This window comes from Micropterus dolomieu, linkage group LG09 (genome assembly GCF_021292245.1).
Source record: "Micropterus dolomieu isolate WLL.071019.BEF.003 ecotype Adirondacks linkage group LG09, ASM2129224v1, whole genome shotgun sequence".
Taxonomy (NCBI): domain Eukaryota; kingdom Metazoa; phylum Chordata; class Actinopteri; order Centrarchiformes; family Centrarchidae; genus Micropterus; species Micropterus dolomieu.
In genome coordinates this window covers 28,260,196-28,287,683 of record NC_060158.1, presented here as the reverse complement: position 1 = coordinate 28,287,683, position 27,488 = coordinate 28,260,196, and the positions used below count along the sequence as shown (strand labels likewise).

At 39.9% G+C, this 27,488-nt stretch overlaps 1 long non-coding RNA gene across 1 annotated transcript; it reads left to right on the top strand.

Moving 5' to 3' along the window:
* The first annotated feature begins 626 nt into the window (after nucleotides 1-626).
* On the top strand, nucleotides 627-7,224 carry LOC123976684. The gene is made up of 3 exons (XR_006826412.1): nucleotides 627-669; nucleotides 2,008-2,718; nucleotides 5,186-7,224. It is a non-coding gene; the product is annotated as an uncharacterized LOC123976684 (long non-coding RNA).
* Nucleotides 7,225-27,488: the final 20,264 nt, after the last annotated feature.

The window sequence follows — 27,488 nt, the reverse complement described above, 5'->3', positions numbered from 1 at the left end:
ATCAGTTACACTACACAAACGTGTATTTCGTGTTAGACTCCTAACATGTACGTTGTTTTGCATGTAAGAGCTTCCGTGGTGACATTATTGTCTCTAACGAGGACTGCACCCCAGGGCCAAGCACAGACCGGGACAGGCCCGGGGTCGAGGCGAAGCAGAGGAGGGAGGACTGCCAGGGTCCGAGGAAGAAGAGGCAGGACGGGGAGGACGAGGTGCAAGCCAAGGAGCACATCTTCTAGGACCTGCGTCGAGCTTCACGCTCATAACAGCATATGAACATGTATATCTATACATATATATTTTAGTCTATTATCTCCCAGTGTACTTGTCTCAAAGTTTCTCTGGTTCCCCCTAAGCCCTTTGGGTGTCCAAAATCAAGTGCTTTATAAAGGTAATCCACTATTGTTATTACTTTTTTATTATCGTTTACTGATTACAACTGGTGTGTAATGTGGACACTGAAGTCCTGTTAGAGAACAACAAGCCCCTGTTCAATAAAAATATCTGATCATGTTGAGGAATGTTCTTTCCTATTACACCGATCTTTCAAATTTGGGGTTCTAACAACTATATATTCCTTTACAGACCAGAATCTGAGGACTGTGGACAACATCCAGACTACAGTGTTTCCATGCACCACACAAGGCTGACCTTCAGACCCAGGACAGAGTAAGAGACAGTTCAGTCAGGCAGCATACAAAGCGCTGTGAGATAACTGTTGTTGTGATTTGGCGCTATATAAATAAAATTGAAAATTGAATACAGACAGTTTGTAGTGTGGCAGTGTGGAGCACTTGGTCACAGAATCGTGATACTAAGTTGCTGTTTCTGGAAGATATGCAACTGTTATCCTGATCCACCAGGACGATACAGACGAAAATACAAAGATATTTGTCCCTGTTCTGGACAATTATTTTCATTCTTTTTTAAATAAAACATTCAAAATGATAAATGCCTTTTCTTTACACCTGCAGCATAAACAATCAAGCAACTACATTTGTGTCTTATGTCTGAAATAATGACATCCAAATGTGGTATAACACTTGTTTATTGTTATTATATACTACTAAAACTACAACCTATATCACAAATAGATCAATGGATCAATAAAAAGTATAAAAGTATATACAGGAAGAGACAAGGTGTGTCCTGAGGTGTGTTGACTGATTATGAAGACAGTTCAGACTCGTAGCATTGTATCGCTGCTGTGGAGATGATTAAATAAATCACAAATATGTCACCTCTCTGACATGATTACCACATTTCAAAAACCACCATATTACTTTTTGTTTTATATTTTGCTGTATCTAGCAACACAGTTGGGGCAGGGCTGGTAGCCATGGCAGCGAGGGAGAGTGACAGTCAGCCAGCTAATTATTGCATTCGGTCCGAATGAAACGAGTGGCTGAGTTTACTGCAGCCCTGAGAGGACTACAGACAGCCGATTTTTATGCTCTCTTTTTCAGAGCACCTAACTTTTTAATATGCATTGGTGTTTAAAGACAATTTCAACAAATATGACGAAAAGTGTTTCAGATGCAACTTGCCTACCCTGCCTTTAATCTCATGCATTTGACTAAAGTTCAAAACATCATTCCATTAAATGTGTGTCTGATACTGGCAAACCGTTGGCACATTTGGTTCAAATTCCTAATACTGCATTAGGCTATATGACTTCCAAATCAGGTGCATAGACTGTGCTATAACCCTGTGAAATTGAAATTAGCTTTCATAATTGTTCAGTGAATATTGATGCAATGCACTACACTATGGAAATGTGCAGGATCGCTCATTTCCCGTTTCACATTTCAAGTGTGTTTTCTTGACAAAGCATGCTTACATAACCATGCAATTAACTATTAGTAGAATAGCACACACTAATACACATGCTAAGCCTTTATTTCTTTTCTTTACCAAAGCAGAGTAAGGTAAACTAATAGTGTCATTTCCCCACTTCACTTTCGAAACACTTTTAATTATAAAGTGCTTTGTTGCGTTGCTTTGCAGGCACCGTCCACTCCACATATCTGCTGGCATCCTCAACGAGGCAGGAAATTGAAAGAAGGAGACAGAATCAGCCACACAGCTGACGGAGGATGAGCTGCCGACCATAATTACCCCAAGTGCTATTCAAATGGCACCACCTCATTTTATGGACAGTTAAGAATACCCATGCTCTCTAATGTGCTCTCGCAGCTCCAGCGATGTTCCTATCCACTGGTCATATTCAGACACACTGCTGTAGCTCACACACAATAGCTGCTTAATAGCCAGCTATTTAAAGACGCTACATCAGTACCTACATGCTGCTGCTGAGCTTTATAGCCCATGGTGTAGTCAGTGAATGTTCCAACTGTTCTTAAAGTGTAGTGAAGTATAATATCAGATGACATGGTTAAGCTATGTTTGAGTCATGTTATATAAATGCAGTGGACAATACTTTCCACTTGAATCGTAAGATTTCTGATTTGAAAGACAACATATTCTAATTCTAACTATTCTAATTATCCATTGACTCCCCCTGCTCTGTCATTCGTTTCTATCTGCAGGATGGCATGGCATCGTTTTCCATGGATGGTGTGTTTGGTTAGATATTAGTTATTTGAGTCGCTTTTACTGTGAGTTCTCCCTCATGCCTCTTGGCCATGGAATCTGTTTTCTCCCCTCTGCTCTCTGCTGGACTGGTACAGTGCGTAACCATCGTCTCCTCTTCTCACAGTAGGTTTTATGTTGTTTTCCTTTTTCATTCCCACATGGTGAATATCAGGTATTGTACGGTCTCTGTGTGCAGATGATACTGTGATGCTGTGATGCCTTGGTGAGGTATGCTACTGGTTATTGATTTCTCGTCAGTGTGTGTTTGTGGGTACTAGATGGTGCCAGTGGGATCTGGACCACATCCTGTGTTGGCCTTATGTCACTATCTATAGTCTTAGAAGGTGATGCCTGTACAAAATAGAACGTTAGTTACGTACCATAACTCCATATTCTATGAGTATATACGCAGCCCTCTAAGCTATGGGCCTAACTGGTTCTTTAACTAAGCACAGAGCTGAAACCAAGATCAGCATTAATATGATTTACTGAGTGCTGATCTTGTAATTGCAGTTAACACAAAGTCATGTGGACTGACAGGTAGCTCACTGATTGGGCAGTGTCAGTGATGTCATAGAGCATCATCATTTCTACATGGACCCACGTGGAGAAAACAAGTTCTAATAACTAGGGATGCACCGATCCGACTATTTCAGTCCCAATACCAATGTCAATTGTGCCTCCGCTTTGGGTATCGGCCGATGCCGAGTACTGATCCAGTACTAGACTAAAATTAATAAGCTGTAAACCTCACTGTGAGGAAGAGACTGGGACTTATTCTTTTATGTGTTCCTTGTGGCACCGCTTGAACAAGAGAAAATTGATCGCTAATTGGCAAATTTTTTAGTTTCAGTAAATAAACTAAATTAATTTGGCATTCTGATTAATAATTAAAATATTAACTATAACACAATTTCAATTATTAGCTAGTGAGTTGAAGGATTTGGAGTTCTATGTGGAAAAGTTTGGCAATACCTTAATTCGTATGCAATATTAAAAACGGGATGAAACCTAACACTTAACACCTAACTCAGACTGAATGTCGTCAAAGAGATGTGTGTATCTGATAAAGACAGTGTTTGTATGTGTGTATTTGTGTGTGTGTGTGTGTGTGTGTGTGCCTCCCGTGCACAAGCATAGAGACGTGTTGTAGACAAAGGGAGCTGACAGAAACAGGGTTTCTGTCGTGTGCTTGTATCTCAGGCCAAATCAGAGGGTCATGTTTATTTGGACTGTGTAACGATGCCAAGTTAAAAGGAGTTAGTTAGCAAGCAAAGCCTGTGTGTCTGTTTGAATCATAACATTCTAACAGTTCAGTGTTGGCTGAGAAGTAATAGCAACAATAAAACCTCAATGAAAAACACAATGTACTTGTACATTTACAAAAGCTAAACAGTCCGGTGCTTAGCCAAGTAATGTTACAGTCAATTGAAGCTAACAAAATGCTAGTTCCGTCACCAGTCTGTAGAGGAAGAAAAGAAGCGTTCTAGATGTTATCTGGCAGATCTGTTGTGGATCCAGGAAGAACTGTGGTTCCGTGTCAGTCTTTTGCTGTGTTGTGATACAGATGACGGGGTGTGCCTGCTCTTTCTGTTTTCTCAGAGTTAGACTCTTGCTTACTGAGCAGGTTGCAGGATCTTTGTGTCGCGCCGGGTTGGCGGCTCTAGAGGAACAGAGGAAAGGGAGAGCCAAGAGGAAAGAGAAAGAAGCCGCGTTGTGCAGCGTCTTTTTATCAACGAGTTGTCTGAGGTCACAGGTCATTGACCAATCGTAGCTGTAGCTGGGTCTCTAGGCCGAGTTCACTTTCTGTGAGTGTTAAACAGTTTAATGACTCACGTGATAAAAGTTCAGTTATGATGACAAATGAACGATCTGTGAGATTCCTGTAATCCCAACATGGAGTTGTCAAGCGGTGAGGATGATTTTGCGGAGACCTCATCTGTCTGCAGCTCCTGCCTCTGCTGTCGCTCTGTCTGTCACTCTTCCTCTCTCATTTCCTCCCTCGCTTCTTTACGCTTAAGGAACCTCCCGAGGCTGTTGCCACTCTCTGCCTGATTCTTGCATTTAGCTACCTGAAAGGGCTGAGCTGTGTTCCCTCTTTGTCTGTGCGCTTTTCTCCCACTCTATTTCATCAGCAACCACCTGAATATTACTAGATAGTAGCTATCTTAGTGATGAAATGATACTGTGACAGATGCGAAAAAAATGCAGAAAATCAAACCTGTTTCAAAAACTTCAATAACAGACGACTGTGTGTGAATGTAACACCAATTTTGGACGACACAGACAGACTTGGTGTGCAAAGGCCTTAATCCACACCTTTGTTTCATCTAGACTTGGTGATTGTAATGTTTTGTTGCCAGGCCAGCAGCGTGCTTCTGCCATACTAACAGTCTTCAGCTAGAATCTTAACTAAAACTAGAAAATTCAACAACATTACACCAATTTTAGCTTCCCTTCAGTGGCTCAGACTTTATGGTGCTTCTGCATGACTTGACCCGTCATACCTGTCTGAGCTCCTTAAACCGTATATTCTATCGTCCTAGAATATTATAATGTAATATTCATCCTTCTATTTCTCCAACCTCAGAATACAGATCACCTTTCTGTCCCAAAAGAAGTCAACTGACTGCCCCCCCCCATCGCCTGTCCTGGGACCTCTCTCTCTCCCCTGGCTATCCCTGGTGCCTCATTTCAGATGTTTGGATCCAGATCTTTATCCTCCTGGAGATTCAGCCTCTCTCACTCTCTCTCGCGTTGTCCTCTTCTCTCTCTTAGGTTTGCTACGTCCTTCAACCTTACAGTAGAATCCACAATTATACATAAGATACTCAGTGACAGATTAGTGTGTTCAAAACTCCTGAAAACTAAATGTCAGTGACCCAAATGTTGATGACCAGATTGTCTTTGGCCCATCTGCCTGTTGCAGACCAATGTCTCTGCAGTGTTGTGGAGGAAAGAAAACAGGTTTGGATGAGCGATTCAAGCCCTGCACAGTTACTCAAGGTCAGTGTGGAGGCTCAAAAAAGACAGATTTCTACCCAAGTGTGATAAGCCTTGGGGCAGGCACACACATATTTCAGATGTTCTCTGATGATAATCGTCGACACTATACGGTGGCCTGGGGGAAGTGATTAAAGCACTTTGTCTTCAGTCATACCCACCTCGTCCAATCCTCGTTTCTGATCCCTATCTGAACCTTGCTGCTGCCTAGACAATGCAGAGCACATCTCTCTGTCTCCCTCTATCTATAAGTCTCTCTCCACTGCAGTGTTTATTTAAAACACTGAAGACAAATCAAATGCCTTAGAAAAACATTTAAAAGTTTGGAATTTGCCACGGTCATTGTGTTTCCTGTGCAAAGGAGGGGCGGGGGCTCGGCCTTTTAGTTTAGTTAAATCTACATGAGATGAATAAGATATTCAGATACTGTAACTATAATGTTTTCCATGGTTTGTATAATGTGTCAACTGCATTGTTGTATTTTCTTAACTGACTGTCCTTCCAAGAAAAACAACAGCATCAATTGTTTGTTCAGATGACTGACAAGGACCTCCAGCGGCTAAATGATTAATGATTTTAGTCCTGTCAAGAGCAGGCACGGGAGAAGCATGATGACATATGTTTCCTAACTCATCAGGAGATCCTTTTGTTTGAAATCCTTTTGTTAACAAATAATAAATGTACTTCTTTGCAAACAACAACAAACTAATTATTAATATTAGCCTAAAACAGTAAAAACTAAATTTGCAAGTGATCGGAGGCAGACATAAAGCCAATGACACACTCTTGTGAGCTAATGGCATAAAACACATGGTTGGTTCAACTGCTAGAGCAAACTACCCAAACACTCATGTGTGATGTAAAACAAGTAAGATGGCTTTGGAAATGTGAAAGATTGGCCTGCTGTAGCAGCCTCCCGGCAGTAGGTGGCAGTGTGAGACTGTGGTTTACCCTCAGGGACCATGACCAAGAGAGCATGCTCCGCTGTTTTCCCTCAATAACTGCGGAGATTTCAGCGAGGAAACACCACATCTCTCTCTGTCTCACCCTTTTTCCTGTATTTCAGGTTAGTAATGTGTTCACATAAATTGCTGTAGGTTGTTAGTGAATGCTGAGAGATAAGTTGAGTTAACGTATAAGAGTAAAATGAGCAGGTTTTGGAGATACGGTTTCACATGAGGCCCGCCGAGAGTAACGATAGCGGCGCGGTTTGCTCTGTTAATAGCATGTTAGCGTAAGATGCTAGTGTGGGCCACACGTCTCCACTGTTTTAGGTTAGAATAATATACTGGATGGCTCCATAAACAATATTTAGCATGTTGGAATATTTTGGAAATGGTGTTTGTATTTATATGTTTTAGTGATGAATACTGTTATACTGTCAGCGAGTCAAGAGTCATATTTCATGGCGTCAGAGTATCCGGTGTATTTTGCACTGCAGTAATAGCCAAAAGTATTTGGACAGACGAATATGGAAATGGTTGTGAAATGTGTATAATTTTGTGTTTGGAGTTTTATTGAATGTTATGTTAAGAACATGAACAATGTGTCCAAGAAGACGAGGCATGTACGGTACTGAGAAATACTGAGAAATTCAAACAAAGACTATTCTGATGGTATAAAGGAAATGTAAATCAATAAATAACTGCGGAGATTTCAGCGAGGAAACACCACGTCTCTCTCTGTCTCACCCTTTTTCCTGTATTTCAGCTGCTTATGGGTGCCGCTGCCCGGTACCCGTAACACATGCAATATTGGCATTGGGTTCCTCACATGTACATGTGTGTATGGGAAGCCGGCTGGAGGAGTTAGATTAGCAACTGCATGTTACCTGAAGCATGTGGGGAGGGATGGAGGACAGTCAAGGAATGGTGGGGAAAGGCTGCAGGTAGATATGAACCTGGATGCTGCAACAGTCCAAATGGTGCTCTCGCCGGAGGCAACAGTTCAGAACGAACCTTTAGCAGATTGGGGACATCTAGCTCCTCACAAGGTCCAGGGAGAGTTTCCTAGTACTCTCTGTCTAATGAGTACAAGAGTACAATAGACTGCAATAAATCTTCAACCAGGTGGTAATGCTGTCCATTAACCGAAGTCATGGTTATATTTAACCTCTCTGCTGACTGTGTTCACATAGCTGCGTCTGCTTTATCTGACTAGCCTGCAGCTCATCCTGTGGTGTTACCTCCATTGGGCTGAATCAAAACACTGCAAAAGAGTACATGTTTTAAGAAGAGTGTAATTCCTTGGAGACTCGATGCACAAACTGAACTGCTGGAAGAACAAGTTCAAACTGTTTCTGTCTTGGCAGGGTTGTCATAAAAACTCTGAAATCATTGTTATTTGACTCCATTTAATTTCAGGAAAAACTTAGTTGTTGAAAGCTTGACACTTTGAATTAGGTGTGATTTTAAAAAAACATAAAAAGATCATTAATTTATATGAGCAAATCAACATTTTAAATGTAGTTAGTATGAACTGTACCGGTAAATGGGCTTTTTACAGTCTTCAAATGAACATTCAAATGAACCATTTTTAAGTCTCTATGAAAAAAATCACCAATGAACAAAGTTAACAAATGCCATGTAACAGGCTCACTGTGACCGAGTCATCAGCAAACTTAAGAATGTGTCTAAAAGGATGGGAGGAGATAGTCAGTGTACAGTATGTATAAAATAGGTGACAGGACACAGCCCTGCGGCAATCCAGTGGAGGAGCACAACATATCATGTTGACCTGGATAGAAGAAAGACTAAACTAAAACTATAGAAAAATACTGCCTCCTTCTGTATATTTCTGCTGTTTCAGAACCAAAGGAGAGGTCACTGTTTGATTTGGCTTTGTTGCCTTTGGGATAGCTACTTGAAAATCAGGAATGTTCCGTGTAGTAGCTTTCTAAGGGCATAGAAGATCAAATACTTCAAGCAGTGGTACAAAGCATTATAGGGGTTTGAACTCATCTCAGGGGAGTGTGGTTGATTTGAAATGATAAAAATATCAAAGTATGAGGTGAGAGCCAAGAAGCAAGAAGAACAAGGCTCAAACAGGAGTCAAAGCCCTGGACCTTTGAAACAAAACCCCAGACAGAGCATTCAGAAGAGACTGATCCTACAAAACCCTGGATTATGTACCATGCAGAGAAGGTCAGGCAACTAAAGCTTTTGATTATGGTTAGGGAAAGATTACATTATTTGCCAGACTGACAGCATGGAAACATATCCATACCTAACTTTCCACCTTGCTAATAAAGAAGAGTATGCTGCTGCATTTGCACTGAATGCTGACGTAAATCTTGTGTAGTAGTCTCACCCAATACTGGGTGGTGAAACATTAGCTTGGATGTGAAATTGCTATAAAGTTGTATTGGCGCAATGCTCTACGTTGCAAAAAGTGTGAGTGGAAGCAGTTCAAACTTTCACGAACTTATTAGTTTTGCTCCAAAAACCGCTGTGCAGGTTGGAATGTCTGCTTTGAAAACCAGAATCTCAACAGTTATCCTAGTAATCATTCATACTGATTATCAGCCTTGTCAACTCAATATGATATTACAGTTTTCTTGTTATATGGCACATTATACTAATATCAGTCTCATTTCTATATGTTAATAAGTGAGCTGGATTCAAGCGTGGTTAGCCTAGCATACCATAATGACTGGGTTGGATGGACATCAATGACTGACTTTAACTTGGTGTCTGCTGTTCATCTCCTGTTCCCTACTGACAGTCAACACAGATTTATTTTAGTCACTGATCATTCCCTAACAGTAACAACAGGATTATTAATTTAACCATGACAATGATAGTCCTTTAACCTTAACAAAGTAGTCCTTTTAACCCACACCGAGGTCTTTCCTTAAACCACACCAATCTGTTTTTGTGCCTAAACCTAACCAGACCTTAACCATAGTGTTGTCACACCATTAAACATTAAATGATGTCATCCAGAATGTCTGCCAAAAGGGAAAACACTTAAAAACAACAAAAAATATTGTGAGAAAGGTTCAGGTGTGATGGATGAAGAAGTTTCGAAGACTGATGAAGACTTACATAGCGTGGTTTATTAAGCCGGACCGGAGATACAGTGGCAGATGACATGATGTGAACACATGGAATACCAACACCAAATCTGAACAAATCTTCATGTCTAGGGAAATTTATCCTTCTCAGACCTCAGAGATTGTATGTCCAAATAGGGTTATTGTTCACCCGCCTTTACATATGTTCACAGTGGTTATTGGTTCAAATCAAAACTCTATGTCTAACCTAAGTTAACCTAAAGTCACGTTGCGTGTCATTCATGCCACACTTTCTACATAGAGCCAGTCTGTCTGTCTGTAATGAAAAAAAGATCATCTCAACTGCTACCTAACAAATGTATCATTATCAAGACAGCTGCTTCAGTAAGTCAACAAGCAGAGAGACTGACCTACAATTTGGAGAGTCCAAGGCTGTCACCTTACTTATTTACTTCAGTTCAGAAAAGGACTATCACGACCTGGGGAAACCTGTGTCATAGCACCCCTAAACTCCTTCACAACTTGTGTTGTTCTAGCATGAACAAACAACATATTTTCCTCATTTGGAGGATGTGTTGCAATGAGCATATCTGCACAAAGCCTGTTCAGGGTGAATATGTGAATAGGGTGAATAGGGTAATTTATTAACTTCTAATATATATAGAAACAGCAGAGGCACGGACTCAAATGCACGACTCATAGTGGCAGTCTTGATACAAAAAACAGTATTTACTAAGGTTCGGTACACAGCTAAGCAGTCAGGTGGAAGGCAAACAATCCGACAGGGAATAGACAATGGCTTACGAGATGGTGAGGCAGGCAGAGATCAAAAACCCAGAAAGCAGTTCCACACAGGAAAACAAATCCAGAAAGGAGAAGGCAAGAAACCAAGGCAAGGTCCAAACGCAAACAAGGAATAAATCAAACAAAACACAGGGAGAACACTGGGGAGAATACTAGAATACAGACAAAAATGAACTGGCAAAGAGAGAGGGGAAGTTTTCTCGCTCTACGATCGAACCGGGAGTCATTCTAGTCTGCCACCTTGCAGTCCGTGCCAAAGATTTTTGTGCAAAGAGGATCGAGGAGGGAGCCATGAGAGAGGCCAACACACCCCCATATTAGATATCAGTTATTGATTGGACACTGCAGCTGATTGGGCTGATACATCAAAATATGACTGGAGTTTCAAACCGGAGTGAAGACAGATAACAGATTAAACACAAGTGTTCCACTCCCAAGTTTTATATTTGATTAGTTTTCAGATTCACCTTCTAGTTAAAAATCTGTGTTCATTGTAGGTCTGAACAGCAAAAGGACCAACAACTTTCTTCATTTATTAGAAAGATTTTCATGATCTGTTATTTCTTCCATTAACTTTTATTATGGAGACAGTTAAAGTCAGAGAGAGTTCTGTCTGTCAGAAAGAAACATTTTTTACATAATTTATTGTCATTTCCATTAAGTCACATGCGAGGCTGATAATTCTGGAGCGTCGGCTTTGATGTGAGTTACATCATTTCATTTTCCCCAGAAACATTGATACCATGATCATATTCATTCGTATTATTGAATAAGAATGATCCTGTGCCTCTGAGCAGGACACAGTATAAATACAGAATGCAGGGTGTTATTAATTTGCAGGTAACAGCTACAGAGAGAAAACATGCTGCTCTGGCAGTGGTAACTGTGAGCCTTTATTAGTATCAACACAGTGCACGCGTGTGCAGACACAAACTCCATCAAAAGTCTACAGCGGTTAGAGCTGACTGACAGCTGATCGGCTATGATCAGCTACCGTCATCACAAACGGCTTCATGTGACGTTTCAGAGGAAAGGACGTCTCATTTCACTAAAAGCATATTTCATAATTTCTTCTCACCTTGCATGGAAAAGATGCAGGTGAGGGAAACGATTATGCAGTTAAGAGACTTGAGATACACCTACAGAGGAAGAAACGCAAAGACATAAGGAAGGATTCAACCAGAATAAAACAGGAAACACAACAAAAATCCAAAACCATTCCCAACTTTCTATAAAGGCAAATGCTTTCACTATTTGTTTTCCTTTTGGGAAATGCTTTCTTCCACTACTCAACATGCACAGCTGTTTACTTTATGCCATCGTCATGATGGCTGTTTGGAATGAGCAATAAAAAAAGTAGCTGGAAGGTAAAATAGCAATATTCCCACAAAGTGTTCCACTAGTGCATATGTGGCATTAAGTGAGTGTGTCCTTTATGTCACAGCATGATATGACTATATGTAAAAGTTCAAATAGGGATCAGTTCAATTGGCACTGGAAGCTAAGTGCTATGCTCTCTCTGCTGGTGTGCTGCTGGTAATTTATCTGGCAGCTCTACTAACCATCTGGGATCCTGTCTCTTCAAACACAGTGGAAAAGACTTACCCTGCACTCCTGAAGATCTGTTTGGACGGGCTGGCTGGATTTGCACGGCCAGTGGGCACAGAACCAGGCTGAAGGCTGCATTTCTCAGACGTGTCCTGCCTGCCTCTGTAAACACTGTGCTAACTAAAGAACCAACATGGTTATATACTGCCTCTGGGAGAGAGTTTGGTACTTCTGCTGCAGGCGGAAAACTTCTTTCTTCATCAGCGAATGGAGTTGTTGCCTCAGTCAGCTGTCATGGAGTTTTCTCAGCTGTCATTTGCTGATGAAGGCTGTGAAATGTAGCTCCAGAGCAGGCTAGAATGTGACTATGCGTTAATATTTTGTCCAACTACGATTATATATACTACACTAAGAATGAGTTACTATCACTGAATTTTCCAACGTTAACGAGGACATGAAATGTTGTTGGGTTTTTTTGTTGCATTTTTTGGCCCAAATATAGTAACACCACCTTGCCAACAATCTGATTTAAAAAAGTTGTTTTGTAATTTCTACCTAGCTATCTAGCTAGCGAGCCACCATTTTGGAGTGAAGTCATTCCCTACATAAAAGGGTTGGTTGGTTGAACACACAGTTATTTGGAAATGGAGGAAGATGAACTTGAAAGGCCTGTTGAAAATCCAATTGCTTATGTATTCTCGGCGATACGGCGTGGGAACTGAGCAGTGGTATGGGTGGAAGAAGTTGTGGAGGTGCTTTCACTGAAGGTTCTCCCAGCTGAAACACTGGACTGTCCTGCAATTGCAAGTCAAGCTAAGTTAGCTGTAACTGCCAGTGATTGAACCAATCATGTTAATGTTATGCAGTAAATAAAACATATACCTTTACATGATGTTGGCCTGAGACGGGAATATGATGGCAGACAATGAATGCAATTTGTTTACAAATAGTTGTTGTCTGACCAGCATGTTTTTGTTTATTTCGCTCCCCTGGTGATAGTAGTTTAATGCTGCCCAGAGATAGGGGAAAAGCCAGGGACATTTGTGGAGACAGCATCAGGTGGGTACAAAGCACCAAACTCAGGGACTGTCATCCTATAGCTTGGTGCACAACCAGATGTTAACAAACACATTTGAGCCTGCATATATAGCAAACAGTTCTGGAGAGGAAATGCATGAATACATGTCGTTCTACTAAATCTAACCGCTAGACTTCTATTTCATCAGTCTCTTTATGTTGACTGCATACCAACAGGAGGTTTACCCTTTGGGCCAGGGAACATTTGGGGAAAAAGAACCAGTCAGCTCCATCATTCCCTGGAATATCATGGATTTGAGTATGCCTAGGATGATTTTTAAGTGTTTTAAGTGCATGCATTGTTTGCCATCAACTATGTAGTATTACATGTAGCATGTATGTGGTGGTTTAAGTGGTTTAATTTGCATTTAAATACTATTTAGTAGTTTTGACAAGGGATACGTGCATTTATTTATTTATTTATTCTCCTGGTGAATGATGCAGTTCTGCTAGTTTTTACTCTTCTGGAGCTATCAAAAGTATCAATGTACAGGTACATGGACAATCTTTAGCAATATCCACACGAACTGCACTAATATACAATGTAGTATAGCATATTACCATCACTGAACAGTGTATACTCAACAGATGGTGTGTTATAGTTATGGTTGTATCTCCAGGCTCTATTTTATTTTTAAGTTCTATTTACAGTATTTTAGGGCTGGGCACGTTAACGCATTATTATCGCGTTAACGCATTAATTAATTAACACCAACAATTATTTTATCGTATGTTAACGCAGTATTATTTTGAAAGTCTGCTCACTGGCTCTGAATACACATCAGTGTATTGAGTCAAACCATGGCTCACCGGAGGGGCGGGATGTTGATCAGCCTTCAAATCACCCACCCAGAAAAGCAGTGGAAGGAGGCTTCAGCAGACTACGCTGGATGCAGCACGTGGGAGAAGTAGATAAACAAAAGCAAGACAAGTGAACAAATGCCACAGCGAAGTGGATAGCTACACACTGCATGCTGATTAGTACTGGGGAAGATGTCGGTCTTAGGAACGTTCTTAAAATCACAACGTAGTCTCTTGGCCCCGCAGGGTTGCTCTTTGCTCTGGTGAGCAACGGCTTCTGTGCACTACACAGCTTAGGCCTATAAAATATTACAACTATAGGCTATATAACTTTACCTGATCAGCCTTCATCTAGCTTTATGGGGATGCTCTTCCATGCGCATTCCCTCCTGTTGATGTCCTATTTAATAAAACAGTAATAGATACACATACAGCGAGGATCAGTCTCTCCTCTTTTTGTGCTGCGCGTCGCGCACAAAAGGTTCAAGACAATTCAACTTCGGCAGCGGGCAGTCCTGATTCAGCCACTTTTTTGCTAACATTTATTTGCACTACTCATATAAATATTTATTTAATGTTTTCAGTTAATTTAATGGTGTAAAAGTAAATTCTAAATTATTCCCTATCTAACCAAATATGGTCGGTGACTTTAGCTTTGTCTTTTCCAGAGTTGGCAAAAGGACACTATTGCTGGTGATTTAGATTTAGCCCTGAGTCACCCATCAGCTCAGATGTGTCCAAATTAGAAAAAAAGATTAACATTTGTATTAAAGTAATATATGAAAAAGCTTCCAGGGTGAAACAGATATTGCCATATATGGCCCTAAAAATCTACACATAAACATTCCGAGGTCTGTTATGTTGCTTGGTGCGTCAAATAACATTGTGCTGCTAGGAGACTGCACGGGGGGGGGGGGGGGGGGGGGGGGGGGGGGGGGGGGGGGTACAATGAAAAACTGTTGCGGATGGAGAAAGCCTCTCTGGAAGAGTTGTTGCTCGCAAGCCGCTGGACAGGCAACAATCCCTCACTGGCTCTGTCATTGCTGATGGAGTTTGGGACATCCTCTGACAGGTCCCACTGCATGAAATTGTGCTGAATGCAAGCAACCTGAACAACCAAATCTACTGCCACTGGTTTAACAAGGGCTTACAGTTCTCCATTTTAGATTTGAAAATAGATACATACTATGGAAAATATTTCAGTTTTTTACCATCACGTAGCAAGAATATGGCTGAGTATGTATGTAGATTAATGACAACCTGTGTTTACGCTGTGGTTCAATAAAATGTCATCTCAATAATGCATGTGACCCTGTTACTTTGATAAACCACTGCAGTGAGTAGGCTGTTTGTCTGGTTTTCCTTTCATCGTCTCAAACCTTCACTGATTTGAATCATTTGACAACAGCAAGCCTTTTATGCCACATACACTCTTTAGAGACCAACGAGCCTGAAATAGTTATCGTGGATATTCTTTATGGCTTTAAAAGTTGTGCTTGGACTTTTACATGGTTTCTGAGGAAAGGGTGAGTAAATAATGAATTGTTGTACCATTTGGACCTTTCAAGTAAATGTGAGGATTCACATTTTAAAAACGATCAGTTCTTTTTGAAAGAGGTCACAATATGCGCTACAACTTAAACTATGTTTTTGGCATCTTATCCCACTCGCGCTATGTGTGAGGCCTCCTCAGGAGCCCGTGGAGTCCTGTTGAAACACAGTGGATTAGATCCGTTGCTAAAGGATTCCATTTAGGGGAGACCAGGGGCAACTGTAACATTTTTTATATTTTCCTTACTACATGACTACATGAAATACATTAATCATCTTTTGATGTAAGAAACATAGATGTGCACTAATTAATAACACTAAAAAGGACAAGATATGATGATATTATGCTATTAAATTAAATGCATAAGTTAAGTTAAGTTAGTGTTACAATTAGCACAGATCTCCTAAATCCAAATGGATCAAGAAACAAACTTTTTTTCCAATTAGCAAAATATGTTATTGTTGGTTATTTCTTTCTTATGTTAATAAACATCTTAATTTCATTATTAATCTCATTTCAGGCACAGGAATTTTCCTTGCCATAAGCACCCGGTGAAAGCTGAGGTAAAATATTCTACACCTGGGAGATGTTGATCCGGGGTATGCTGAGCCTTGCAGTCCAGAGGGCTAAGCCAAACATTAATTTTGACAGTAAACCTCCATGTCATATGCACCAGGCGGAACCGGTACCAGAAATCAACCACTGCCAAAAAGGACACACTGTAGTTGTAGAACAACCATCCTGAATTTGCTGGAGCTTGCATAACATGTTTGCTATTCACAGCTCCAACACAGGTTGGAAAGTTCCACTTCTCCATGTAGTCCTCCAGTCAGCCTCTTTGGGTACCGGCATACAGTTGTCCACCAAGCAATCCCAAATGGGCTGGGATGCTTGCCGGATGATGCCAGCAAGCATCCCAGCGTGTGTGTTTTTTTTACCTCTGTGTCTGGCTTGCAGTCTGTGCTGTAAAATAAGGCTAGATCAAGCCATTTGTCGACTTGTTGTCACACATTTATGATATTAACATACTTTGTATTCTTTAAATAACTGTATACAGTATTTTTGGTAGCCAGGGCTACGAACAAATGTTTTACGTAACATTGTTAACACTAACACTGCATTACAGAGAAATACAAAACCGTAATAATGAGCCTTTAAAATGCACATTTTACAATCGCAATGATTCTGAATCTTCAAGACAGTGACATCACACACAATGTGAACTTGTAACGGCAACACAATCACTTATAAACCAAATGATAAATAAAAAACATCCTTTTTAAAATGTATGTAAACAAACAAATAAATATACAGCAAACTGAAGGAATAGAACTAAAAGCGAATATCAGTGCATTTTTCAACCTTTGTTCGGTCCTACAAGTACATCTTAATTTCATTGTTCTCTCCTTCTGTCTGCTGCATGGATATCTCCTGTTGCTTTTCCCTTTTCTTTTATGGAGCAGACTCACGTTCCCCTGCACTGCTGTCACAATCCTCTCTGAGCAGCTTTCGTTGGAGATAAACTCTCAGCCAGATCTGACATTGTCAAGTACGCCTCGTCCTGTTTCTCTGCATAGAGGAATGGCAAGCTCTTAAAACGTGGGTCTAGGACAGCAGCTTGGATATATGCTGGTCGAGGCTCCCATCTCTTGTCAATTTCTCCAGTGTTTTCGGCGTCGTGCTGCCATCATCACGCATATTTATTAGCATGGGCAGCATGGCAGACAGAGATGCATTTACATACTGCGAGAGCAGCTCGGTGAGAGTGATCATAGGCTTCAGCGATGAGACGAATGAGTCCTCCGCAGTCCTCCAACGGGCAGTTGAGAGATGTAGATCTAGGTCAGACTGTTTGGTGGTACTGGGGTCTGAAAGCACAGCCCTGACAGGCCACCTTTGTTCTAGGAGGTGCTCCAGCATGACGTGCGTGGAGTTCCATCGTGTCGAGACATCTTGGGTGAGTTTGTGTTCAGCCAATCTCTTTTGCTTTTGTTTCGGCTGTAGACTTGGCAGTTTTCTTGAAACGCCCCACAAGATGTCTGGCAGCAGCAATGCTTTGACAGATCGGATCTTGTTTCAGAGCTGCACAACACACACCCTGGATATTACTCCAGGACAGGTTATTAAACAGTAGTTCATTGCACAACAGCATATTAGCAGCATTGTCATTTCCAACTGTGACTCTTTTCTGGAGTAGTCGCTCCGGTAACTGTTAATATTTACAATACCTTTTCCCACCTTATAATATGTACTGTACTAAAGATGCACCCCAGGAAGACACCCAGTAAACAGCCAGAGGCTATCAGCTGTGAGAGTGTCCTTGGTTCTAAATGTCTGCTGGTGTTTAGGCAGGAATGCAGGCTGGAAATGGCAGCAGGGAAGTGGAGGCTGTCTGCTCAATGAGAGCGACTGTCTGCTCAAATCTGCAGCGGGCACACAAACTCTGCAGTGGTAAAGGGAGGCCGGCCTGCCAGAATGAAAGGTAATCTCAGATATCACTTTCAATAGCCCCGGCAGTGGGTGTGATGTAGAGGGGCGGTATCTAGCCTTCTCAGTGGATTAGGACTGTGTTCTCCTCTGAGGAGAAGTGACAGAGGAGAAGTCAATCTCCAAAGCAACCTCACTTTCTGTGTACCTGCCCCTGTTTTCAGCTAATCTGAATTTTTTTTACAGACAATCCATGACAGTTTTGCATACATTAATGTATGCAAGTATTGCACAAAGTGAAATTTTGACCAGACAATGGCACTAGGTGAAAAGTCAGATGACCAAAGCATTACAATTACAATTAATAATTACAATTAATGTGTGCATCAAATTTCATGGCAATGTCCTCAATAGTTGTTGAGATGGCAATGTTGGTTGGATATCCCTAGAGCAATGCCCCTAGTATGGCAAAAAGTAAGGTCTATTAAATATTACAAAAAAATATAAAGTCACACAAGGCTTGTTGGATCATTACCTTGGGTTCGTTATTTTATTTTTATTCAGTTCATTTAGATGTGCACACACTGTTCTCTTGTGCAATGTTTCACTTTCACCTACTATCAAAGTGGTTTAGATAATTTGGCTAAGCTGTAGACTTGTTCACAGCCTGTCTGATCATCTGATCATCATTTGTGTTCCTTACCCTGATGGACCAATGGGCCGTGATGTCATCGCCTTCTGAGATCTCAATAGCATTAATTTAGCATTTAAGTTGGTGCAACGTTATCATGACTGACAGGACGGAGGGCCAGAGCAACTTTAAGTAACAGCCAGTTCATGACAGCTTTTACTGTCTCTACTTGAGCACTTTTTGTCAGGTAGGTTTTTAGCAGGAAAGTCTTCCAGCACAAATGACATAATTAAAGTTACACAGTGTGGCATTTTAACATGAATCACTCATAAAAAAAAAGCCTGATTATTCGTTTTAAATATATATCAAATAAATTATGAAGATTCTACAAAACCACTGGGTGAACAAAAAGTGAATTCACTTGTTTTTAGCTTGTTTGACAAAAAAATGTATTAAAGGTTCAGTGTGTAATATTTCTGAGGATGTATTGACAGAAATGCAATGTATGATCCATAACTATGTTTTCAGTGGCGTATAAAGACCTTACATAGTAAACTGTTTTTATTACCTTAGAATGAGACATTTATATCTACATAACCGCTGGTCTCACTTTACATGGACACCGCCGGACAAACAGCGCTACAGAGCGTGTTTCGTCACTAATTTTTTCTTCTTCTTCTTTTTCTTCTGCTTGTAGAATTCTGGCAGTGTAGACGCTCACCACTATGTTAAAAACGTGCAATTGAAGAAGAAGAAGCAGTAAATATAATAATATTTTTTTTATCCATGGTGGGTGAGAACAAAAGACAGAATATTTACAATGAATGGTATGGTGTTTGGTTAGCTCAGTTGGTAAAGTTCAAGGCTCTCACCCCAAAGATTGTGTGTTTGATTCCACATAGAAAGAATTTTTTTTTTCCCTCTTCAACAAATTGATTATGAAGCGACTGTGGTGTTTGATCCATTATCTCCTGGCAGAGGACATTTAGGGGAATCACGTTTTCTGATGTGTCAAGCAGGCTACAAACTCTTTTTTTATGTTGTTCAGAATTTTTGTCCTGTGTCAGCCACCATAGCTATCTTACACAGTTTGAAGGGGGAGGGGGTATTTTTTTAGGAGAATTTGCAACCTCACCGCTAGATGCTATTAAATCTTAAGCTTTAAATGTCTTTTTAAATTTCCCTTGCTATATGTATTTATGTAAAGCACTTTGAATTGCCTTGTTGTTGAAATGTGCTATACAAATAAACTTGAATGAATGAATAACTGGCTTCTGATTTCTTTACAGTACCAGACAGCACAACAAATCAAATTTCCCCATAAACTTTTCAACATAACACACAACATACAATACAATACATACAACATACAATAATGCACAACATAAAACCTAGGACAGAGTTGTTACAGTGCAGTGGAGTGCTAATGCCAGATATACCATGATCACATGCCAGCAAAATGTCATTATCGTTTGTTCATATTTTGGGGTAAAATACACTTTAAAAGGAAATACTATTTTGTTGATATCTTTGTCAACTTTGGAAGTATGAAAGAACCATAAATGGGGATTACCTCCCTCCCTCCCTCATTCCCTCCCTCCCTTCCTCCAGCAGATTAGGTTCTCTTTTCAACAATTCTTTAATTATGAAATCAAAGGAATAGCAGCTGTTTATTCACTTTTCTTTCCAAGAGTGAGTAGTCTGTGGGTTATGCAGCATTCACATTGGATGGGAAGGATGGTATACTTTATAATAAATTCTCATTTTAAGACTTGGGAGTGTTTATGTCACCAGACAACTCAAAATGGTTGTATGACTGCAGAGTTGGTCAGGTCAGGGTTTGAAATACTGTGAACTGACAGTGTAGCATATTCAGTTTGATTTAACCTTGAACAACAGACTATGGCTATTATCAGATATCAGCATTTGAGCTTCCCAGTTATAACGACTTAATGTTCCTGCTGATGCTATTTACTCTTACTCTCTTATCTCTGTAGCTGCTAAATGCTCCACTGTGTTCGCCAGCTAGTTGCTAACTTTGTTGTGTGGTGCTGAGCAGGGAGTGAACAGTGGGTTTTTAGAGCTTTTTCACTGAAGAGCTGCCTGCTGCGACTGAAAATGAAGCCATTTGAGCGATGATAGTGAACCAAAATTACAAAAAAAACAAAAAAATGAACCAAAAAAGTACATTTGCGGGCCAGACAGCTAAACAATCAGCTGATAATTCTCTATAGGTTCATCCCTATGAGCGGCACGTCTCACATTACACACAAGGTATATTTTAGATTTATGACAATGATAAACGTGTGTGAAAGCATTTGTTTTCATCAAAAAGCAAACCACAGCACAACCACAACAGAGCAGCACTATTTCAGGCTCTGCGCCTAAGCAATACATCCTACTTCCAAGGCTTTATCTGTAGCTGCAGCATAGCCTCTGTTGGTGAAGCAATCTTCATTCCTGTCAAGGTCAACCTGCAGATGTAGAGGATTCACTCAGCTGTCCACCTTCCAGGAAGTAAAGAACAAATTCACCAAAGCTGACTCATTAACTGGGGCACCTATAGCAGCAGAAGAAAAAAGAAGCAAGATGAGAGGAGGAAGGAGGAAGAGAATCAATCTAGCGTTGGCCGACTGCAGGCAGTCATGGAATCGTGCGACTCGCAGCCTTGTCTCTCATCTCCAAGTGACAGCGCAGAGTAATGACTGGTAATACTTCACTGTGATTACACGACGTCATTTTTCTTCTCCCCGCATTCACACTCCACGAGAATGTTTTATCTGGGCGCTACAGCAGTGTGTGTGTGAGTGTGTGTGTGTGACTGTGTGATCAAGTAAGCAAGTGAATGAATGAGTGAGTGAGTAAGACAGAGTGGGAGAGGAGTAAAGGAAGTAGAGGCTGAGAAACCTGAGCATTTTATCTCCTCTGGCAGTGTGTTATGGTACCAGCAACAGTGGAAAACAAAATTGGTGTCATGTGTGTTTTACTTTTGGCAGGATGCTGTCAGAAACTTTCTCATGCTAATTTCTATTTCATTTTTGCTTATTCATTTTATGGTTGTAGTTTAGTCAAAAGTGTGTTAAACGCTAGAACTATTCTGAAATCTTGCTAGGCACAATGCCGTATCCATTTAAGAGTGTAGCGATGGGAGTAATAGGTTTGTCATGGCTGCATAGGCACGCACACACAATAACTGAAATTAGTAAGTTAATTGGTCTTGCACAAGTGACAAAACAATGAAACACATAATACAATAATAGATTTTGAAAGAGGATTATGATGGTGAGATTAAACAAACTAATGTGGAATAAAGAAACGGCAAATAAATTAGATTCAACCAATGAAGAAACAAAAGAGTAGTTCATTTTTGACATGCCAACCACTGTGTCATACAAATACTGGAAAAGCCAAAAGGAGAGATAAGAAGTTCAAGTACTTCATTAAATAAGTCTTCAGCCTAAAACTTAATTTGAGTCATGTACAGGATACACGATTACTACAGTTGTGCCCCCCTATTATGTCTCAGGATCTGAGGCAGTTTTTAATCAGGCTGCTATCTAAAGAACGAACCTTGGACTCTTCTATCTGTTACATAAACTACTTAACTTTTTGATTGTTTCCAATGGAAATGCTCCATCACAAAATAAAACTGTGGCAACAACTTCATTTATCAACGACAGCCTCTGGTAGATCAGTGATCTAAGGGACCTATTGCTAAAAGGAAGGGCACACTCCACTGGAGAGCTCTTCACACTTCACACTCTGTAATGCAGACTAGAGTCTATTTGCTTGGACACACTAGTACATACTGGAGAGTGTATATATGTGTGTGAAATGTGATGTTTTTAAGATTTTGTGTGTGTGTGTGTGTGTGTGTGTGTGTGTGTGTAAGTGGTCAATTACCCCTTCTCCCTTCCCTTTAATAATGTAGCTCAGGTCTGTGATGTTATACTGGGAACTGACACAATTGCTGTACAGAGAAAATAAATAGATTTCCTCATTTTAAGTATACAATTAGACTATCAGAAAAAAATAAAAATAAAATGATGAGGGAGTGGGAAAATGTTTGGTCCTTCACATATATAACTGCTTCCCTTACCTGCTTAGACACAAGGTTGAAAGTAAACAAAAATATATGCGTTTTACTTATTATAAATGACATACAATAGCAGTATCAGCCACTAACAAAAGGGGAAAATTATAAGAATAGTTGTCAGTGGCATCCCTGCTGAGTTCTGTGATCTGTTTCCTTAAATGTACTAGCACTGCATGGAGCTGATCTTATACACAGCAGCACCACCATATGGTCCGTACTGCAGCCAGCCGTCTCTCCATGAAGCCGGGAGAGAGGCGAGGAGAAGGAGCGGCTGAGCCTGAAGGCCTGCTGATCCTGGCCCACCTCTCACTGTTCCTTATTCAATTAATCAAAGCCTTGATTAGGCTAACCCAGACTCCCTCAGGTAATGATGAATGGGCTGCTGGAGAAGCTGAGCTCAGAACCCTGCTACTGTATGTGCGGTCATGGATGCAAGTGGCAGACCAGCCCGGAGGCAGGAGGGTGGCGGAGTGGTCCGAGGGGCTTGGGTTAAAAGGCATGTCGCGTCTTTCAACAACAAGGCTACTCAGAGTGCTGTTCATAAGAACAATGGCATGGAGACAACGGATAAAACACAAGACAACATGAAAAGACATAAGTTTAAAAAGACTAAAATAAGAGAAACTGAAGAATAACAAATTTCAGTAGAAATTACATATAAATATATAAAGTATAGTAAAGTATAGTATAAATTATATTTATTTATAGTTATCTTAAACACAGTTAATATAAAATAGAGTTTCGGGTTCCACTATGGGTTTCACGCACATTTACTGACTTAGTAGCTCAAAAATAAATGAATCAAACTAACTAAACTAACTTGTAATACTTGTTTCACTGCTTGAATGTGTGCTACTACTGATATTAATTTCAGGTGTCTGAATAGTGACACTAAATGAATCTTCATCATTGATATTCACTCAGTCTTTATGGAAATGCAACACAACTGCCTAGCATTTGTATTTACTCTAAATAGATGATTTAATAATAAGCTGTAGAACAATAAACTTTAGTTTCTATCTTAATATAGGTCAGAGTTCACAACTACATGAAGATGTCTGTCTTGTTTACATTAAGGATTCAAGGTAAGCACTGACTTTTAACCATTACAATAATTCATTTTTTTAATATATTGTTTAAAAGGAGCAATTTCTGATTTGCTTAATTCAATTGAGGGCTGGTCCAGCATTTAATATAGTGACATTTTGTGACGAAATAAACTTTTTTCAAAGGGATCCACACAATCATCAGATTTGCTAATGACTTGAAAGAGGCATTTTGATTTTGGATTTTAGAAGGTGAAGTGAGTATCAACAAACACAGACAACCGTCTGTCTAAGTTGGAAATCTGAGAAACAACACTGATGATTTGATGACACTTTTGAAGTCGGTCAGTTGACACTAAATCAGTGACAGACTCCATGAGCTGGTAGACTTTTTTTGAAAATACTACATCCAAATGAGTATAATTTGAATACTGGGCTGTGAAAGAGAAAATGTACCCGCACATCCCAGGAAGGTCCGCATGGCTGCGGGCACAGCGTTCTGGGAACTGTTCCATTATTCACTGTCTGTAGAGCAGCTCCAGCGTTTGTCTCTAGATGACATCATTAACTCCCGTCTGTCTGCTGATCATCTTAAAAAGAGACTTGCTTAAATTCTCTCCTTACATAATGTTATAGAAATAATATATTTGCATTTTTATTTAATAAGATAACATGAATTCAGAATAATGTACATTTCTACTATTGTATACTATTTTCCAATCACAGATGTCTCGAAAAAGTTTTTTCTAGCAGCTCAATTTACATAATGTGTCTCTTTCCTTGCTATTTCATAATATGAAAAGTCTGTAAGAAGTATTGAGTTTCACAGACGGGATCTTAAACAGTGATCTTAACGGAAGAAGTGATTGACCGGTATGAACAAAAACAGTATTTCTGTAAATCTTGACTCTTTACAACATGACTCTTGTTGTAGAGGCCATTTCAATGTCACATTATAATTAAAAGTTGCTAAAAGAAGATAATCCATTACACTGAACATATCTGTGAATTCTATCATTGTGAGGTAAATTATTGTATGAACTGTATGTATATAATGAATGTGCTGATTTGCAGCATGTGCAGCAGATGACACAATAAGCAAATAGTAACATGGTGAAAAAAGGAGAGTTTCAAAATTCCTTGAATTTTGCTGAACAAATCCCACTGTTGTTATATTGTTGTCACTGTAATTTCTAAAATAAAAGCCCAGTTAATAACCCGCATAAATAAACAGAGCCAGGTCACTAATTAAGGCAAGAGGGGGTAGAATTACCTGTACTATTATGCCTCAAATGTACATGTAAATTCACCGGCACAGCAACAATTCAGTACGGGACAGTATGACAACACAGTCAAGTCATACTCACCCTACTCACTGCTCTGAGTTTCTCTTTTTTTACAGAAATACTATTTTCATTACCTGAATATTTTCAGGCACTTACATTGTGCAGTACTTACTATAACTGTTGAGCTACTGTCAACAGCTCAACTCTCTAACCTGCACATATCTTTATATTAAAAGTCTTCTAGTGGTGAGGCAACGCTGGTACCTGGTATCATTAAGGTTTCTAAACCCTGAGTCCTTTGCTGCATGTCTTGCCCTCTCTCTCCTGTATTCCCTGTCTATATCTGCAGCTGTTACTGTCCAATTAAGGCTAAAATAACCTTCAAAAACAAAAACGTCATCTAGTGGCTCGAAGGGCCGAATTGTACCCCCACCACACTCAATGAATATAGTAGAATTGAAGTTTAGAGTGGATGTTCCCTTTAATTTAGGGCATTTTAAAGAAGGTATACAGAGTGAACAACTAAATATCAGTGGCAATACTCATACTCAATTCTACAAATGTTTTAGATTACTGCAGAGCAACTGATAAAGCATGCAATAGTGTTTCAGGTAAATGTTTCAACATTCAAGTTTATCGTTTCAGTGTGAAATCTAGATTATAAACCAGTTATTGAAACTAAATTCATAGGAAAAACATGTTTTTTTTTTTCAATAAGACAGATCAAGGGATGTACTGTAAGTTATACCAGTTGTGGAATTCACATGAAGTTGCAGTTAGCAGTTGGGCAAGCCACTGTAGTTTAACACTAGAAATGGGTCAAATGTACCTGCGGCTGTCTTTCCACTGCATGTAACTTTGTTTCAATAAAATATTCAAGCTCCCCAGTCTGACTTTTCCTAAAAGTGTGTCATGTAGCATGCACTATTGTTAAAAATTGTCTAGATAAAGCCAGATGTTAATCATTTCAAAATTCTAAGATCTATATTTTCTATTAAATTCACCTGTTTAAAGTTCTGTGTTGCTATCTACTGCCGAGTGTGATAGAGCTGCGTCAAGTCATAGGCTAACCTTCAATATGGATAAGAGAAACAGACACATGAATGCAAAACAGCCATTAGACTTTCTCACTGCACTGAGTGAAGGAGAGTCTGATGGTATATGCTTCAGGACTGAGGGAAGTGTCCTGGGTTGATTCTGCATCTGATCGGTCATCGCCTGACAGCGATTCAGCGCCTCAGCAAAAAGAGAGCCCGCCGCATCCTCCTGTTGATGATGTGTTAAGGCCTAGGCCTATTGTGATAGCCATAAAACACAGGCCAATAAGCCACAATATTATCAAATGTAGACTATAAACATTTATGAAATAGACTTAGTCTTATGGAACTTAACTTACGTAACTTCACTTATGTAACTCACCCACCTATTTTAACCCGAACCACGATCTTTTCCTAAACCTCACCAAGTATTTTTGGTGCCTAAACCTATCCAGACGGAGACCATTTCTCAACGTTAAGAATGTTTTTTATTTAGAAAGTCTAACCGCCTGCTGCAAATTTATTATTGATAACTTTACCTGATGTAGCATGTTATATTTATTGTTGTTAACTTGACCACGGTGCCCTGCACATCCAGAAATGGCACTGGCTCCCCAGTGCGTTAAAAAGCAACGCCAAGGGGTTTGGACCAAGCGTCTATATGTGACGACTTGGGAGTGAGAACGGCCAACCCGTTCTCACTCCCAAGCCTCCCGGAGGGCTCAGCAGATTTATGATGGCACAGCCTGCAGGGCTTAATGAATACTGGGCTTCTATAGTAATGCTCACCCAACTTTCGACACATATTACTGTGTATTGATCACTGACATTAAAGACGTGAAACTAGGTCATCAGTTATGATGAATATATGTTGGGGTGTGTGAAAGGAACTCAATCTCTTCGACCTTTTCTAATGCTACTGCTTTTGTGTTTGTTCTCTGTTAAGCTGCTGTGAATAAAACTCATCAGTTACTTTAGGTATTTTACATTAAAGCCTACCAGGAAAGGAAGGGGTTATGCCCCTCGAGCCGCCATCTTTCTTTTCTGTTAAAAAGAGAAAATGTTGAGTGTTGAGTTTGACATGACTTTGTTGTTGTACTGATAGTGAGGAAATAACCTATAATAACCATGTTTGAAAGTAACTGTAAACAATAAAACAGTTAACAATTCATCATTAAATGATCAAATCTAGTGCCATTTGACATCTGGATTTGACAAGTGAAACTGTCTACAATTGCTACTGCCAAGAAACTAAATGATCTAAGGCAAACTAAGCAAGGTTTTTGCCTATGCAGCTGTTTGGCATGATCAAACTTTAAACAAACAATGATTAGAGGAAGCTAAGGTCCAAAATGAACCAGTGATAACCCACTAGAGAGAACAAATTCCTTTTTCATTGCCTATTATAATCGTTAACTATTTAGGAAATTCATCACTGTATGAAAATGATTAACATAAACTAAATGAAGGTAGCAATGTTGTTCTGTGGAATCAAGCCTCACGAGAGTAGAGAGAAGATCTGTTTTTGGAATGAAGGGTTAAGGTTAGTTAATGTGTTCTCATTATCTTG